The sequence below is a fragment of the Mercenaria mercenaria genome, chromosome 1 (assembly GCF_021730395.1).
Source record: "Mercenaria mercenaria strain notata chromosome 1, MADL_Memer_1, whole genome shotgun sequence".
NCBI classification, from domain to species: Eukaryota; Metazoa; Mollusca; class Bivalvia; order Venerida; family Veneridae; genus Mercenaria; species Mercenaria mercenaria.
In genome coordinates this window covers 5,828,364-5,847,380 of record NC_069361.1, presented here as the reverse complement: position 1 = coordinate 5,847,380, position 19,017 = coordinate 5,828,364, and the positions used below count along the sequence as shown (strand labels likewise).

The 19,017-nt window shown below is 31.8% G+C and overlaps 1 protein-coding gene across 4 annotated transcripts in view; it reads left to right on the top strand.

Annotated features, from left to right (window-relative positions):
• LOC123545090 (G-protein coupled receptor moody-like) overlaps positions 1-19,017 on the top strand; it is a 117,704-nt gene that overhangs the window by 79,698 nt on the left and 18,989 nt on the right. For 2 of the 4 annotated variants that reach the window (XM_045331370.2, XM_045331368.2), the window contains exon 2: positions 2,873-2,932. The gene's annotated coding sequence lies outside the window, so the exon portion shown is untranslated. Of the gene's footprint in view, positions 1-2,872; positions 2,933-3,646; positions 3,794-3,865; positions 3,883-19,017 lie in introns of those variants that run through there. The other 2 variants (XM_045331371.2, XM_045331372.2) reach the window with 2 other exon arrangements.

The following is a 19,017-nucleotide window of genomic DNA, read 5'->3' as shown; positions in this document are numbered from 1 at the left end:
AAAACTAGGTCAAATCAAAGGAAAAGGTAGTTAACATTCTAGAGGCCACATTTATGACCATATCTTAATGAAACTTGGTCAAATTGTTAATCTTGATGAGCTTTAAGTCAACTTCGAATCTTGGTCATGTGGGGTCAAAAACAAGGTCGCCGCGTCAAATTAAAGGAAAAGCTAGTTAACACTTTAGAGGCCACATTTATGACCATATCTTAATGAAACTTGGTCAGAATGTTAATCTTGATAATTCCTAGGTCAGGTGAGCGATACAGGACCTTCATGGCCCTCTTGTTATATGGTTTCGATCTGTAAATATTTTGAAATAGCATACTTACAAAGGTTTCTGTGCTTGTGATAAACGACGTCTCTAGAATGCTCGGTGTATTCATATGCTGTCAAAATACGTATAACATATTCAGAATAACTCTTTATTAACTTTCTAACGTATAATGTATATGACATTTTTGCTACGTCATATTGTCTAACAATAATTTTCTCAGTAATATTGAAAATAAACGAGTATAACTATGATCACCCATTTGCAGTAATGCTGTACTCTATCCTTTCCTCTGAATGACTGATTATATAATATAGATTGAAAGCTTAGACAGATATTATATGGTGCTATATTCTGCGAATCTAATACAAGTAATGAGTAATCTGAAGCAACTAGGCGCTCAAAACGTATGTACGTGAATGTCAAGTAAGGCATGTAATCCGTTTTATTATATTTTGTTAGTCTATCGGCAACTATTTTCGTGATATTAACAAACAAAAATGCAGAAATAGAATCAAAATTGAGATTTATTGTTTATGCTAACAAGCAGATATTAAACATATTGTCAGATATCATGAATATCTATCAGAATTATTCCATCTTGGAATATCAAACAAGCTCTTTAATGGCTTGAGGCTATATTTGAGGAAATATTCAAGGATACTATTCTGCTATAATTCAGTTAAAATCACTTGGTATTATAACAATAAAAGATAACGTTTTCAGGAAACTAGATTAAATGATTTGAATAAAGATAGAAAGTGCTCCGGGCATGATCATTCTGACACAAGTAACACATAACGTCTAGTAGATATTTCACGGAAGGCAACATGTTTGATAGACCCATTTACAAATTTGTAATATGTATTGTATTGAACAATCTAGTGCAGTCGCACTAGATGTTTTAGCTGTAAAATATAATACGATGTTTAAATGCAAGCCTTTCATATTTTTTAAAAACATATCAAACTATCCTGTAAGTTTGAGATGTTTTATCTATCCCATGAGATGCAACAACATTTGCACGCATGTGATACATCATCTCATGTTAAAAAATAATAATTGTGATGTTTATGTCAGTAACTTTAGATTTTCGTTAGCTAATTTGCAGCAATGCATATGTATGGGGAATTCCGAGAGTCAATTCTTTGTCAGGCTGGTCAAAACGGGAAATTAAACATTTTCCTTTTAAGACAACTGAGGTGATAAGAAATATAACCAGACAACTAACCGTGTTTTACCGTAACTGTCGCAAACAGCTTGAGAAGCATACTAAGGGCTGCAGTGTTAAAGTGGTTAAGGTATCAGTCGCTCGACCTGGAAGGTTCGAACCTACTAGGGTCACAATCATGCATACACACTCTTATGACACAAATAGTTACTTTTTTTCAGGCAGTGAATTCAGGAGTGATTCAGATATGTGACAGTCTTTAATCACATTCTAACTGAAATAAATTAGCATAAAGTAAATTTTGAAAATGAATATCGGGGATGTTTTTGGAAACTAAGGGATACCATCAGTTTTACCATAGTTCCCTAAACATTCAGTCACATTATTAGTGATCAGGGTGAAATTAATATATAGAAACCTGTAAGGTTGATATTATGTTCTTGTACATAATTGTAAATTTCCATTTACGGAGTAAACAATTGTGACCGCAAATAATTTTAGTCGTACTTCGAATTGCAGTGTCTACATCGGTGATAAATTTAGATGTCGGGATAGTGTCTTAGTTGATCTTTGGTTATATGGAAAATTCGAATGATAAATATATTAGTGTTTTTTTTCTTTGATTTGTTCTGAAAGAAGACAAAATACTTAATGTGTCAATTGATTGGTTATTCCTTTTATATAAAATAAAACGAAGCATGCAGTTCAGTACACTGCTGTAACCATCAGAATCCTATACCACATATATACACTCAAATGATGGTAATCTTTATTAACTGGCATCAAGGAATACACTTTGTCTGTTTAACAGATTGGCACTAATAGGAAAGATCCGTTGCTTTCCACTTTCAAACGCTAATGAGCATGAAAAGATATTCAAAGTTTCAAATTTATTGGCATATGTACTGTATAAATTGCCTTTGGCCAACTACATCCACAACAATTAGGAGATACGTTAGTATAGATGATATATAAGACTATATAACAGACATAAATTTATGTTCATTTACATAATTATACAGCACAAATAACACAAGTACGTGAAGGCAAGAAAATGTTCAATGCATTTTCCTTCCAGACATTGATTCTTTTATAAAAATTTGCTATTTCAAAAATTTTCATTTTACTTCCCGTTGACGGTAGATAATTAAAATTCCGTATTCTAGGTCAGATTATAATTGCCATTAAAGGATATATTTTTCATCGTATTTTCGACGAGAAGACATTTTTCAACCTGTAGAATCTATTTTAACAAGAATTGTTTTGTAAAAGTATAGTACTTACTGTTATTTTATAGACACTAAACGGAAATTTAAAATAAGCTTAACGTCTTCTGCATGTCATAGTGTTTTTAGATTGTATCTGGTATTTTTGACGACAGACTTCTTTATAAACATGACGGTATATATCTCAAATGTTTATTTCAGTTTCCAGTACGTTATTCGGTCAGACCCACTGAAAGAAAGATTGGATTGCCAAATGCACCGGTATGTAATCTATTATCTCCGTGACACTTTTGTATATCGTCTCTTTGTAGTACCTCAATGTATTCATACATTTATTATTACTAACTATGTCTGTTGGTTCGTTTCTTGAATTTCTGCCAGATTAACATTTACCTTGCTAAATTTCTAAAATGGACTGGTCTATCTTTCATTTGGTCAGTGTCATTTATTATTTGATTGGGTGTTTAGTGAAAATTCACTGACTGAATAGCGAACAGTGCAGACCATGATCAGCCTGTACGGGTATGCAGGCTGATTTTGGTCTGCACTGGTCACAAAGGCAGAATCACTTGCCGGCTAATAGTCACTGTTGATACTGTTGATACAAGACATGATAACCAAACAGTACAATTATAAGACCTGTATGAATTATAAATACTTCAAAAATATAATACCATGACAAATAATTTTCATTTATGAATTTTTCCGTATAACACCTTTCAGTAAACTATCGTTTGAGAAATACACTGAAAATAGTGTTCTTATCATTCATTATATTTAAATCATTGTAGCAATTGCATTGTTCTTAGTTTGATTACAATGTCCGTCGTGTCACTTTATGGTATAAAATTCGGTTAGTACACACGTTTGGTCGTATATTCTGCAGTAACCAATATACTACATACAGCTATACTACATACAGCTATTGGAAACTTATCGCTGATTGGTAAATTTGCTGAGTACGTATTACTTGCCTTTTTTCCTGCCTGACGCATCTTAAACAATTACTGCGAATAATTGAAACCAAGAAAATGTGCGAATAGGAGTAGGTATAATGATAGGTGCTTGATTTCGCCCGTGTAGTTGTAAAAACTAGACAATAGGATAACAAGTTTGGTGCAGGTAAAATCGTTAAATGTGCATTTTTTATCAATTGTTTTACAAGTTTTTTTTACGGATACAAATTTATAAGGATTATATAAATAACAAAGGTAAGCGTTTAATGAAAAAAAAACCCAAAACATTGTTAATCTATTTCTGAGCAGAATTGTTCAATACGATTTTTAAAAAGATAATTTTGATGATGAGCACACTATGAGTGTTACTTAAAGATAAGTGATCAACTTTCAGTTGTTGTCTATTTCATTCATCATATTTTAACATGTCTATATCAAATTATACTTTATAATACGAGATAATTATCTGCTACAAAACTATCCACTTTTTAGACACATGGAACTTTCTTTTTAGTTTATGGCGTCATTGAGCTCTTATAATTTTAGTTGAAACGCAATATAGGTTGAAAATCGTAATCCATACCTCAGCCCAAAAGGCAGGTTTATTGTTTTTTTTTAAAATGGTACGGGATTTTTACGAAAGAGCATTTGTGCCAGTTGCGTTTTATTTATAAACTCTGTTGTTGTAACACAAAACTTAGGCTCGAGTATCTTTTTAGACATTTTGAGATACCTAAGTTTAGTCGAACTTTCCAGTTAACGAAATCGAATTTTCGAGTTACATAGCCCGACATTTCAAGTTTCATAGCCCGAAATTTCGAGATACCAAGTCGATATACCCGAAATTTTGAGTTAATATGTCGAAATTTCGAGTTATATAATTTGAAATTTCGTGATACTAACTCGATATTCTAACATAGAATATTGCCATTTTTATGTGAAAAATTGAACGTCAGTCCGTCTGTCAAAGGTCACAGATAGAAAAAAAAGTAGATACCGTTACCTGTGCATACATACAGTATACAAATAAGGTAGAGAGTTGAACATATACTACCAAACAGCAATATATGACTTACTCTAGCCTTTAGATGTACTCAACGGTTAAAAGGGCGATATATGTTATGGACGAACGCCACCCAGTCTTTAAGGCTGCATGATTGCTACACAATATACTTAATGTTGACAAGAACCTATACACTAATAGACTTTTATAATCGGTCTATGTTTTAACTGCGATGCCTTGGATAATGTTTAAATTACACGGCTGAAATTTTTTCGATCACCTTTGTTCCCATATGCTATTTATTCGCGAGGCTTATTTTCCATTAAAATGGCTTAAATCAACCATGCGTGGTATTTTCAGCGTAGTCTTAACGAAATATATGAAAACCATAGTTGACCGATTATAAATGTCTATGAGTGTACATCAACGTATACTGTTGAAATTAGTAATTAATAACTCAAAATACCGACTTAGTAACTAAAAATTTAGAAATATTCAGATAATAAATGACACACACCTGGCACTAATGCCATACCATACTTTCTCTTATATAAACAGTAAGGATAAAACAATTAAGATCTGAAATACATCTATTCAATTTATGTCATTACGCTACAGAAATTCTTGGGTACTTATTTTCCAGTACATGAGAAATGTATAGCGTTTATACTAACTTCGTATTGGGTGGAATAATGTGATTGACATATTTGATTTATTTATACGCACGATAGTGATTGTCTTATTTCTTGAAAGTATTATTTCTTACTTTCATGTTGTATCATAACTGTGACTGAAAATTCACCAAAGACCATTTCATGATCTTTTTTTCTGAATTTTCTGTCAAATTACAGCATAAAAGTAAGAGGCTAGAAGTAAGACGTAAGAAATATGAAGAGAGAGTTAAGAAGTACCTCTCAGCTTTCGTATAAATAGATTATCTCTGAAAATGTACAACATTGTCTTTGCATTCTATGACTTAGGCGATATCTATAAATAAAAAAACCAATGAACTCTCGCTCTTAAAAACATCAAAGTGTCTAAAACCATTCTTATATCTTTTAAGTTTGGCAACATTTACATACGTTACAGTTTAGAAAAGAAAACAAACTAAACGACAAAGCATAACTCAAATTCGTGCATTCTTGCTTTATTGTGTAGCTCCCTAAGCCGTTATAACGGTTTCCATGTGTTTTAAGGTACACAGTATTGATGGCAAGACCCTAGGGAACTTTTTGTTGTACATTTAAAAATACTGTTTCTGGCATTAGAAATGTGCTTTAGTACTTGGTTCTGTTGTATATTGGCATGAACTTGAACTAACATTTTATGACAAAACATCAATATTATGTTTTATTAGTGTCTGTTTGCCAGATGCCTTGGTATGCTAATAAAACTGTCTGTAAATACTCGAATGTATTTCACCTGCATTTGAGCCGCACCATGAGAAAACCAACATAGTGGCTTTGCGACCAGCATGGATCCAGATCCGCGTAGTCTGGTGAGGATCCATGATGGTCGCTTTCAAAGCCTATTACAATTAGAGAAGCTGTTAGCGAACAATATGGATCCTGACCAGACTGCGCGGATGCGCAGGCTGGTCTGGATCCATGCTGGTCGCAAAGCCACTATGTTGGTTTTCTCATGGCGCGGCTCATTTATTGTTTATTCTTGTGTATCATGTGAACAATACTTTGTTACGCCAGAAACGTATTCTATAGACGTGTACGTTTCGTATTAAAATTCTAGAAATATTTGTTGAAATTTGTTTGATAAATTTTATATATGGATGCAGCATTATGCAATAAAAGCACGTCCTTTTATTTTGCTGGTGTGGCAAATAAAACTGTTGCTATGACAACAAATAATCAAACATAACATTGTATGGAAAAGTGAGATCCTGCGATAACTTTGAAAGTACAAGATGTTACTACATGTAACATGTTATATGGATAGATAGCAGTATAGAAAATATGTAAATGTTATTATTTTGTTGCTATATCAACAAATATTAAAAAAGGTGACAAAAATAGATATCTTAAAAAATTCAAGATATATTTTCAAGAAAATCAGTAAGAAGGCAGAAGACAATATGAGAACATGTATTTGATCTTATGTTCTCCGTTCGTCTGTTTATGCGTCCATTTGTCTGCCTTCTCTCAGTCCCAAAAAGTGGATACTGTTGTAACTTTAAAAGTACAAGATATTTTTTATGAAGCCTGAGAGATAAATAGAAAGCGATATGTAAAAATGCATTTTAGGTTGTTCCTTTATCCGTTCGTTCGTCAGTCTGTCTGAACATCCGTCAGTCATAAAAAAGGTAAACTATTGAAAGTGCTAGAATTGCTTTCCTTAGGCCAGTCCATCCGTCAGTAATAAAACCGTAAATCCTAAGGTAAACATTCAAAGTACAAAAATTGCTTTCCTTAAGCTTGACGTAGAGAATAAGCAGGTTCTTCAGTTCACATTCGATTTAAAACTCTTATTCCTATGGCAGCAAATATCGCAAATTGCCCCTTCTGGTAGGGGTCTTTTATTGCTTGGCAATAGTTTTGAGTATTCACTGCAATGTTTTGGTTTGTTTCAAAGTTTAAAAAAAAAACATAGTTAAGTATATACAGGAACACAAAATTGTCTGTAAGAAAATATACCAGGGAATGTACATATTTTGCTTTACTCTGATGACACTTTTAAATAGATAACATCCAAGTGTTGACTTTCCAAATTTCATTTGCAAATTGTAATCCAAGAAACGAACTTGCATTTCTCATTCTTCACAAATGTCGGGGATCAAGTATAATTTCCATCATTGAAATACAATACAACATATTTCGTCTGTGATGGTGTTTAAATCTATTAAAACGTAAAATTATATAAACTGTATTGAAACAAAATTGCAGGCAAAGCTTACAGAATTCTATAATTCTATTTTGTACTCCCTATTTGTTTATATCTGTTTGGAAATAGTTTGCCGTTTCGGAAAGCAAAAAATGGCGTTGTTGCACGAACATTCAGCTTCGCTGTAAGAAGTACATATTCATGACTTTGCACTTTAATTTTTAGGACAGTATACCAGGATTATGTTTAATCAGTTTGATCTGCCAGATGTTTGTTGATGTTTTAATCACAGTCTAATGGTTTGTGAATGTATTACATCTGTTTGCATCTGTTCAATGATGGTGGTAATTGTTCAACCAGTGTTTCACTTGTTTTGATGACTAAATGAATATTGCTGGCACCATATTATTATGTCAGAAGCGTGAACAGTTTAGCTGCAGCATGTTTTACAAGCGTATTTCAAGATGATAAGGTTGCACATAGAAGGGTGGTGCAAAACGTATAAAGTGAATATAAATATTGAAGTTACTTAACGAATCATGTGGAAAGAAATAAGCATGTTTGGTACATTCAAGTAGCTATTAACATTTGTTGATCAGCTGTAGTTATTTTATTGATCCTCAGTGACAGTGGGTAACTGATTTGCATTTGGAAATTTCCTACATATTATGATATTTAACCATGCTCCAAACTTGATAAATGACAATTCAATTCGCATCGGATTATTTCAAATCCACTGTGACGTTGGTGTAAGGTCGAAAATTTTAAATGTTAAATTCAACCTATGTTGGCATTGTTTGTACAATTTTGTGCATCGGACAATTATAATAATACAAGATTTAGCTTACCAAAAGGTTCCTTCTAGCGCATATTAAATATCCTTTTTAAGGGTTCTGTTTTTAGCATCCTGTTACATATGTTTAATAAAACAATAATGAAAAATGGGTTTTGTTAGTTTACGTGCATTCATTAAAAACATTTAAAGTTATTTCACACAAACATTTATTTAACTTATAATAATAATCAAACACCTTCTACCTAAATATTGTATCAGCGGACAATAAATAATAAAGACCATCATTCTATCAAAATTTCGGGAATCTTCCATAGTGGCACAGATCGGAATTTGGCTGTATGTTAGCCTCTTTGTAAATTTAAAGTTTCACATAGCAATACATGGACAGAAAAGTGCTGCCAAATGCCTTAATTGCATCGCATGATTGATACTTCTAGCTCTAGAACGAAATATGGCCGTCTGGGACCGTAGAAGTAAGCTGTAAGAAAATGAAACCAAGCGGAATAATATATTTTTTGGCGGGAGTCTATTTTTAGATGATGCTTATTCATTTAAATATTCTCGATTCTTCATTATGACAAGTTAGATTTAGGAGTTATATGATTTAAACTATATTATTGTTTCTTGAAGACCTGCTATTACGTAGTTTTATTTCACTAAACTTTAGTCTAAAGATTGAAGATGCGTAAATACACACTGGCAAAGAGGCTATTTGTAATAAATATGCATGATGCCTTTGATGATACCCTTGTATCCATTACCTGCTCAGTCAAGTGTGACATGTTCCTTCCTTGAGAACAATAGTGCTTTGTTTATTGTAAGTCATTGCCGTGGAGAAAAATATGCTTAGCTGCGAAGTAGTAATAATTAACGCCTGGTTTCAAAAATATTTTCTTGGTAACAAGGTCGAGTTGGGTTGTCTGCTTTGAATGATAAATGCTCACATGATGTGAAAAGAACGAAACGGTTTGTAGAGAACAAATAGATAAGTCAGATACCTTGTTGTAATTATTCCGTTAGATAGTTATCGACCTTCATTTAATCTCTTAAATTACCTGTTCGTGTTATTTTTTTTTCAGAAGAAAACATTAATTATAAAGATAATGTGTTAGTCCTAAAGTTGAATATTTTTGTTTGTATTAGAATGAATCGAAACAATAATAAATTACGTGATTTTCTATATATTTAATACATTGTTCTTTTGATCACACAGTTATTCTTGCATAGAACTTTATCACTATAATTTTCAATTTGCGATAATATTCCATTACAACTATTATAGATGATCTAATAACAGTGCAAAGTATCGAAAGTGCATGAAAGTAGTTTGACTCCCGTCCTTATGTTTGCTTTGAAATATCCCTCATAATTTTTGGAATGAAGGTTATCTGATGATCATCCAGACCGATCTTAATCAACTTGTACCCTTTTATCTTTTCTAACTAATGGTTTCAGAAAAGATGAAACTACACTATTTTTTTTGACGGGAGTGGGTGCCGAAGGAACGGTTTTTACGTTACATAGTAATATCATAAGTCATATAAAATTACCAGAAGATTTCATTTTCAACCATATTTTCGATGTGAACTCCGTGGTTTAGACATAGTGTTAATACTATCCGAAATGGAATTATAGTCAAGAGAATTGGATGTTAACATCCCTGCAATTTTTGCAAGTTATTGTGATATAACAGTATGAAAACGACACAGTATATTAGGTAACAAATGACTCTAATATTGTAATCAGATGACATAGGTGAATACCCTTTATCTCATTTTGCAGTTTTGCAGCACTGATTTTGAAATCTTTTTTGTCTTTTACTTTCTAGTCACAATACTGCATACAACTGTCATATTAATGAAGTCTTGTAAACATCAATGGGGATGAAATAAAATTGAAACGGCAACAAAATATAGGTAAATCATAAATGTGTATGAAAGGAAATGCAGTTCTCATTAACAAATATCCTTCTAAAATATAAAACGTTAATGAATATGAAGGCAAATGTATTATATATAACTGCAATTACTATAACTGTTAATTATATCTTACATGTCTTTTAGTCTTTTCTCGTTCATTTTTTCATGCTGAAAGACATACTTTGTTATTATTATAGAACATTAAGAGGTATAATGTCATCGTATTTTATTGATAAAAATCCTTACTTTTTCAACCTTTAAAATTTAATGTGTCAATAATCAATGTGGAAATTAATATTTTATAGACATTTAATAGAAAATAATCAGTTTAATGGATACTGCAACCAGTAGTGTCATACGATTTAAACTTTTATTATTAATTTATAATTGTCATTGTAAATGTCAGACCTGTGTTTGCCTGTAAATGATTTTTTTCATCAATCGATTTGTCATTCGGACAGCCCGTCTGAAAAAAAGATAAGATCACGAAATTCGGTGCCGGATTATCTTTTATCTCATTGACACTAGGCATTTTGTCTTTTTTTTTCTAGTACCCCAATGTATTCATACATTTATTATTACAATACACTTCTATGTCTATCTCTCTTGAGTTTCTGCCAGAATTCTGACACTACTAATATAAGACATAATAAACAATAGTATATTTCATTATCGCGAAAATACCTTGTTCACCGCAAAAATTAGATCTAAAATATAACAATATCATTCGCTTGATATTTGTCTTTTGTATAATTCGATTGCCAGTTAAAATTAATATGAATTATACAAAATACTGTGTTACTGCATTTTATAAATTTGTATTGTTAACCGTTATATAACACATTTAAGTGATTAAGAATTGGGTACAAATAAAAACAAATGACACGAAAAACGACAAGTAGGGGACAATTTCAAGAATTTCCGATTATTGTTATTTCAAAATGAAACAAGAAGTAGCCTATTCAGGATCGCTTAAGAAGGGTCGTCATATCTTTCTAATGTAGAATCAGTAAGTACAGACATTCAAGTACATACTGTTTTACCCAATATTGTCCATGAAAAAAACCCACTTAGATATTGGAAATATTCCCATGATTTGTAAACTTGTTTAGTAAGAACTACATGTGTTCAACTTAGCTGGTGCATCTAAAACAATTTCAGAGAGAAAAAAAGAACTGATGAAAGTGTGCGAGCAGAGAGTAGGCTTGATTGCGTCTGAGAAGTGCTGTAGATATTTGGATAACTATCTGATGCGGTTAAATGATTTTAATCTGCACATTTTATGGAGAGAAAAAAAAAACACGTTATTTTGATAGATAAAATGTATGTCAATTTATTACAAACATATATTTTAAGGATTTCAGAGGTAAGAGTTTGAACAGAATAATTTAATTTCTAGCTGACAATAGTAATTAGCATTAGTTTATCTGGTAGAATTGTTCATCACGAGTACCTACTTCAAAATTGTATTTTATTCGGCAGATTTACTATTTTAGGGTTTACTTTTGTTCAATTACCAAAAGTTTAAAAATTGTTGAATGATAGTGTTTATTTCATCACTTTACATTTATATACTTTAAATGCAAGAACACTTTAATTTTCAAGCCATGCTTTTGTCATTACTTATTGACTATAAATCTCAGTTAAAGACAGATTACTGTCATTTTCCTTTTTTGTTGCCTTTTCGACATCTATAATTGATCTGTTAGTGATCTTACCGGACACATTATATAATATTCGTAATTCAATATAATTTTGATAGTTGCAAGACCTCCGCAGCAGTGGTTGTTAAACTGCAGGTCGGTTTGTTACGAGGAAACAATATGTCTAAGAGGCATCCGTTTTCATTGTACATTGAAAAATAAATTATTTGATAAGTAATATGGATACAGCTTTCGAGACACACGAATCTGAATACTGAATTGTACGTGATCATGGCGCAGATATTAATTGGTACTATATTACAAGCAGTTCCAAACTGTCAGTCGTTTATACTTATTGATACTAGATCTCTATGTGCTATTCTCGTATATAATCAAGATTTTTTGTGACTCGCAACACTATTTTTACAACCTGTATACTACTCTTTGCTGTCACAAACACAACACTACGACCGGACATAGGGATATATAGAATATCTCTGCATCAATGTCTAAAACATTCTCATAAGTTAGGAATAACGTTGTTAAAGAATGTTCAAAGTTTAGAAAACTAAAAGTTAACGCTGTATGGATTATACGCATTTTTATAGTTCATGTTTTTATCGTTTCCCCTGTGAAAAACATAAATGGCAAATCCCTAAAAGAAGTTTATGTATCTCTACCATGTTGTTGTCCATAAAAACGTACAACTTATTTCTGGCAATAGAGAGGTCTGTTAGTACTAAGTTCTTTTGTACAAGATCATGACTTTGAACTTGCATTTTTACCATAAAACATTTTTATTGTGTTTAGTTAATCAATATCTGCCAGATGTTTCTGTGTGTTATTTTTATACAAATGTAATTGTCTGTAAATGTTAATAAGTATTTCACCTGCACACGTATCATGAGAATTGAACGTTCTAATTCACATAACAGATATGTATATATTATGTTCTGTATTAAAAGTCCAGCTTTTTTGTTAAATTACTTTGCTTTCAAATTACAGATGTATTAAATTTGTTTGATCTATGATATGGACTCAGCGTTATTAAGATTTCCTCGAGAGCGAGCCCTTACAATGCGGAGACGTTTTTTTTTCATTTTCATCTCTGTATCTTACAAGGGGTCCTTCAAAGATCACTGACTTTAGTCACTTGCCACTCAACGCTGTGGGTTCGAAACCTCGCTAAACGTGAAGAATATGTGTTGGTCGTGTGCACGTCCACGTGCTATGAGTTACAATTTCGGAAGGCTGCATGTGTTTTTTAACGTTGCATTCCCTGTTGGATATTTATCCTTGTTTTCGTGTATGCAAGTCATGTAGCTGGCTTGAGGCAGAATGGTGGTGCCCGCCGGTGATGTAATAATGCCCGGATGGGCAGCAGGTATCTTCCCGTTCTATCAAAATCTGGAAGGTCGCCATATGGCGTGTGACGTTAAACCCTAAAGAAATCTGATAAAAGTATTCACACTATAATTTATGATAACAGAGATGATATTAAGTTTAGTAGTGTTTTATGATCGCGCATTATCTTATGGGATCTATATTTCCCAATTAGAACGTAATCCATGTAGAATAACACAAACTTTGTATATATTTACTATATTTTAATTCTGATTTAATTGTAAAATACGATAGTACATGTAATATGGAGACACTTCTGCGACAAATTGTTACGAAACGTAACTTTTATAAGGATATTATCTTCAACTTTTGTAAGCTTATGGGTCATGAAGGAATGATTCAAAGCATAATACGTGTACTCAAGTTAAAGGTTATTGTTTTGCTTAAGGTACATTCTCTCATTTACTGCTCAAATACCATTTTAGAAATTTGACATTCTAGCAAACGGTATGGCTTTTAGATACTGAGATAGTTTGTCCCGTTTATATCGATTGTTTCTTTTTTACACACAAGTTTATTAGGCAATCGGCATTATAACATGCCTGTAACATGATTGTAAGACAACATTTGTATCCTCAATTAACAAATTTAATTAGAAGAAACATGTCAAGTTATTTGAACCAGAGGGAATTCAAGATTTGACAGGTTCTCTTGAACAAGGATAAAATACAAAAAGAAATGATCAGTTTGACAAATTTGACAAAACATTCCCTAACAGCAAACATTGTTGCGTGTTCGTCTGTTAGTCAAACTACATTTCATTTTAAACAAAACGTTTAGAATATCGTAACGTTTATACTTTGTGCAAAGACTTCTGCTAATTTCTATTGATCCGAGCGTGTTATTTGGGTAGATATTCTTATAATGAATGATCAGTTGAGGTTTGACTCGAAATAGTCTTTATTTACATCTGATTCAACATTTACTGAGATAATTTCGAACTTACGAAAATTTAGGAATCGGTTAATAAGTATATCTTTTTCCGTCTTATTTATACAATGAATAAAAATGAGACACTTAATTGTTGTCTTATTACGTTCTGAAACAGTCTCTGAAATAACAGAACTACGTATGTTCCAGCTTGTAGTTTAATATAATATGAAAATAAATGTTGCTTTCACTATTATTTCATTTTTTTGTGTGATACTATTCACTCTTTACGTCTTTATATCTCTTTTCATATGATTTGCCGTCTCAAAAAGCAAGTTACACAACTGCACAAATTGTTTCAATTTTTTCTTCCATATCAGTATACGACATATCCCGTATATTTTTAGGTGTTTTAGAACTTTTTTAATGAGCGCATATTTATCATTTTGCACTTTCATTTTTAGAAAAGTATGGCAGTAAGTATTTAGTCTGTTTGAGTCTGCCAGATGTTCGTTTATGTTATATTTATACAGATGTGATGGTCTGTGAACATATTACGCCTGAATAATGATGTTTGCTTATCGTGCATGCAACAATGCGCTTTTGATAGGTCAAGTTAACAATTATGATATTTTTTCATCAGATGATACCTAAATTTCATCAGTTTGTATGGTCGTGTTTCAAAAGTGTACGTCTGGCTGGCAACATATTACAAATATTATTCTGTAGCTGTTTGAGTGAATAGCTTGCGGAAACATTGCAGATATACCTTACATTCTTGTATTTATTCTGCTATATTTGTCCTTAGAAGTGACGCCCAATACTTTGATTTAGTGTTGGAGATCATGTCGAACCAAAATTGATATCCTTCGCTTGGTTGCATTCTGTGCTTCCAAAGAATCGTGTTATAAATTCTATTAACCTTATTAAATAATTTAAATGATTTGTAATATACACGTAACACTTATACTACATTGTTCATTTTTAAACGAGATGGTCTATTCAGTGTATTTATTTAAGTTACTGTCAGTGGCAACAAGTATTAAGTTATATCACTTTATGTCAGCTGTTTGCCATTTTTTGAACAAAATAATGGAGTTTAGGCATATAGACAAAACCTTGAAGCTGTTCTGTAAATAACAATTTGGGCTATTCTAGTACTATTGTGACATTGTACAAAGACCAAGACAAAAGCTATTTGTAAAGTCTAGTTTGAATCATATTGAGCGATTGGTGCCTTTTTGTGAATCAAATAATGCTGTAATGCCTTGATGTCTATCCAGATATATTTCGAGAATGTTTTCTAGTTAACAAGCTCATATTGGTCTGTCCGCTTTGAGTGATAAATGCTCACATAATATGATAAGAACGAAGCGGGTTGCAGAGAGTAAATAAATAAGTCAGATATCTTTCTGAAATTATCCCGTTAGATAATGATCGAACTTCAGTATCTGTTAGTGATAAACATCAGTTGGAAGAAAATATATTTACAAAAATAAATGTGCTAATGCTGACATTTAGTATTTAAATTTATTTTTAGAATATATGGAAGCAAATCTGTCATAATTATGTAAATATTTAGCATTATTTAGTATATGTTCTCATTTGTAGCTTGCATAAATTTATATTATTATCATGCGATGATCTTAAATAATTTACTGAAAATGTTCTTGTATATAAACATCACATAAAACTGTTTTCTGAATATATTTTATTCTAGCTTATCTGTGATTATTTTTCAGTCTTTCCTGTAAGTGAGAGAGTACGAAAACTTCATATTACTACTTACATATTCTTCACAAAGAATAAAATGTTTTTTGATAAGTAGGAAACAAATGCTTAATTAGGTTGATTATCATTAACCCTTACCCTGTTACATTCCTAAAATGGACTGGTCCATCATTCAATATGTGCAATACCATTTATTATTCGAAGGAGTTTTCACTGAACATTTACTAACTGAACAGCGAAAAGTGCAGATCATGAGCAGAATCACTAGACGCCAGCAGGCTAAAGGTTAAATACTAAACATGTGGTAGATACATATAATGATATTCACTAAGAAATTGTATGTAAGTCACAAAAGCCATTCCTATGAGACAACTACTTAAACTATTTACCTAAAAAAATGTATCTTTCCCTTTACAATCTTACCGTTTTACCAAAGCGATTCAACCCCATGCACTGATCATGTATTTACACAACACAACTCTCTCTTACTTAATCTGTGAAAATCGTCATCGCAAATTAAACGTTTTGAAAATATTTTCACTTTAAGAAATCAACCCTTACCGTGCTGGACACGATTGATTCAGACTGCATGATTAGCCTGCACAAACTGTCCAAATTGAAAGATGGACAAATTCATTAAAGAAATATAACAGTGTAAGGGTTAATAACGCCGAGTTTATATAGTTTGAAAGGTTGATATTTGTGGAGAAACACTATGTTACATGTGAAGTGCACAATGCAAATTGTGATGATTGTGGAGAAACACGATGTAACATGTGAAGTGCACAATGCAAGGCTTGAAATGAGACATGACTTACAGGTCATTCAAGCACAACAGTGTTTTGTTTCGAACGTTTAGTGAAGCAGTATTCAACATAATTTACGATGTTTTTACCGTAAAAAATGTTGGTAGTGTCACATCCCATAATACAATGCGGTATTATACCGATAAAAGTATGCATATTTGTTGAGTGCCCTGGACTTATGCCAGTCATCTGTATCATACACACCAGTAAACTGCCAGAACCTAGTAGCTACCTACAACGTCGAATAGTATTTTTATTTGGTTGTTTTACTTTAGTGAATACCAGATGCTTTCACAAGTCATGGCACATTGTCTTGAACATTGCCATTACGTCTGTAGATTATTTTTAATCCAATGAATTGAGAAAGAATTGAACGGCAACCTTCCGTTTTCTTAATCTTAACGTTCAATTACTGGCGGAAACGTAACATTCTGCCTCATTTGAAGTCTTATTCATTTCCTTATTCAGTTTTTAATAAATATGTTTATAGACATAGAATGGCCGATATCAATTGGGGTTACAGATTGAGATATTTTTAAATAATCAGGCGACGGGAAACAGAAGATATTAAAAGCAAAACAAAAACAAAAAGAAAAGAAAAACAAAAACAAAACAAAACAAAAATAGAAAAAAAAAACACTTAAAAAAATAAAAAACTTAAAAAAACCCAACTTTTTCGAACATATTTAACGTTTAGCCTCATATATTTTAGAAAAAAATCAAAGACACAAAATAAAAAAAGAAAGGGTTGTTTCACATGAATATTGAATAGCATATAAAACATATATATTACTCTACAAAACAGTTCTCAGTATACTGTTATATACATTGAATTCCGGAAAAAGGATGCATAAAGGGGTCACATCTCACAATTGTCAAAGAACTGTTACCTATGTTCGTTTTGATGCATTTGCAATAATGTCCCAGTGTTGAAATTCACATAACTAGGTTGAACGTAGTTTTCAGCGATTGTTTTTGATATTTGTTTGCAAATGGCATAAATTTTTAAAGGGTGACAACTTTTTCAGAATATTATAAGTATCCGTCGTAAGGGACAGTACGGCAGAACATGTAATGGTCAGGTAGATTGTTGGTAAAGATGTAGTTCGTTTATCAAATATTTCTGTGTTTTGATGATATACTCATAAACATTTAAAAAAAACAGCTTTGGTTCAAATAAGGTTAATCTGTACCGAATGCTTGTGCATATGTTGTCGTTATGATTTCTTTGCTTTGTCTTCATTTTCTACGTGTCATTATTTGTGTATTGTTTTGACATATCGGTTATGCACATATCCTTTTATTACAACTATACGCATTTCTTTTCAAGAGGCTGCATATAAAAAACTGTTACCTTTTACACTATTTCCTTGGTTCTGTAAAAATTAAAATCTGTTTATCAATTTTTTAAGCAAAATCAAATGGTGGAATATTAAGCAAAACGTTTACAAAACAAGGTATGTCAGCCGTTTATTAATTTCACCTGATTAAAAATGTATATTCTTAAAACATTTCAAAGGCATACAGTTAGTGTAATCGATTATTATGATGGGTCGATATAAATCTGCTAGAAAAACAAAAAAGTTCTTTGCTGATTTTATGGTTTACATGATTAGATAGGATCTACTTGTCTATAAAGCGACCCGTAATCTTACTCTTAGCACAGTTGCCGCTTGATTAGTTTGATCATCGCTTTCTGTTCTGATTAGCAGGTCGAAAAGGGATACCGGTTTTGCCTTTCTTTATCATATTCAAATTTTTGGTCTTAAAAGAGTTATTAAAACGTGTATGAAGGAAATGCAAAGAACTACAGAATCAATATCTTGAAATAATTGGCAGAAAATGTGAAATATCGCTTAGTTATCCTAACACTTAATAATAAACCTACTTTCAAAGAATAGATTGCAAGAAAACTAATAATTGTAGACTCAGTAGTGTGAGCCTTTTCTGTAAATATTATTTAGCATTTTTGTCATAAAAGATAATAGTGACAAGCAAAGCATTTGGCTATATCCAGTGACGTTATCTAGTATGTTGTCACACAAAGGGTTTACAGGCTGGCTGTGTCTTGTCTTTTAGTCTGGACCGAGTGCGTCTGATATTCCAGTATGAATTTGTGTGTACCAAGAGGTTCTTAGCCACGAATTTAATTGTACAGGCAAGATCACAAAGTACCAATAACTTTCAAACAAACTTGTGTAGAAATTAAATGTAAACAAAACATAGTATTGCTTTTAAACATACAAATATTAGATTAACATATGTCAAATAAACAAAGGAAATAAAGGATATAATAATTTTAAAATTAAGTCTATATTTATAGTGCTTTCTGCTGGTCTCAACACAGTTACAAAATTAATGATAAATAGGGGATATTTGCTTG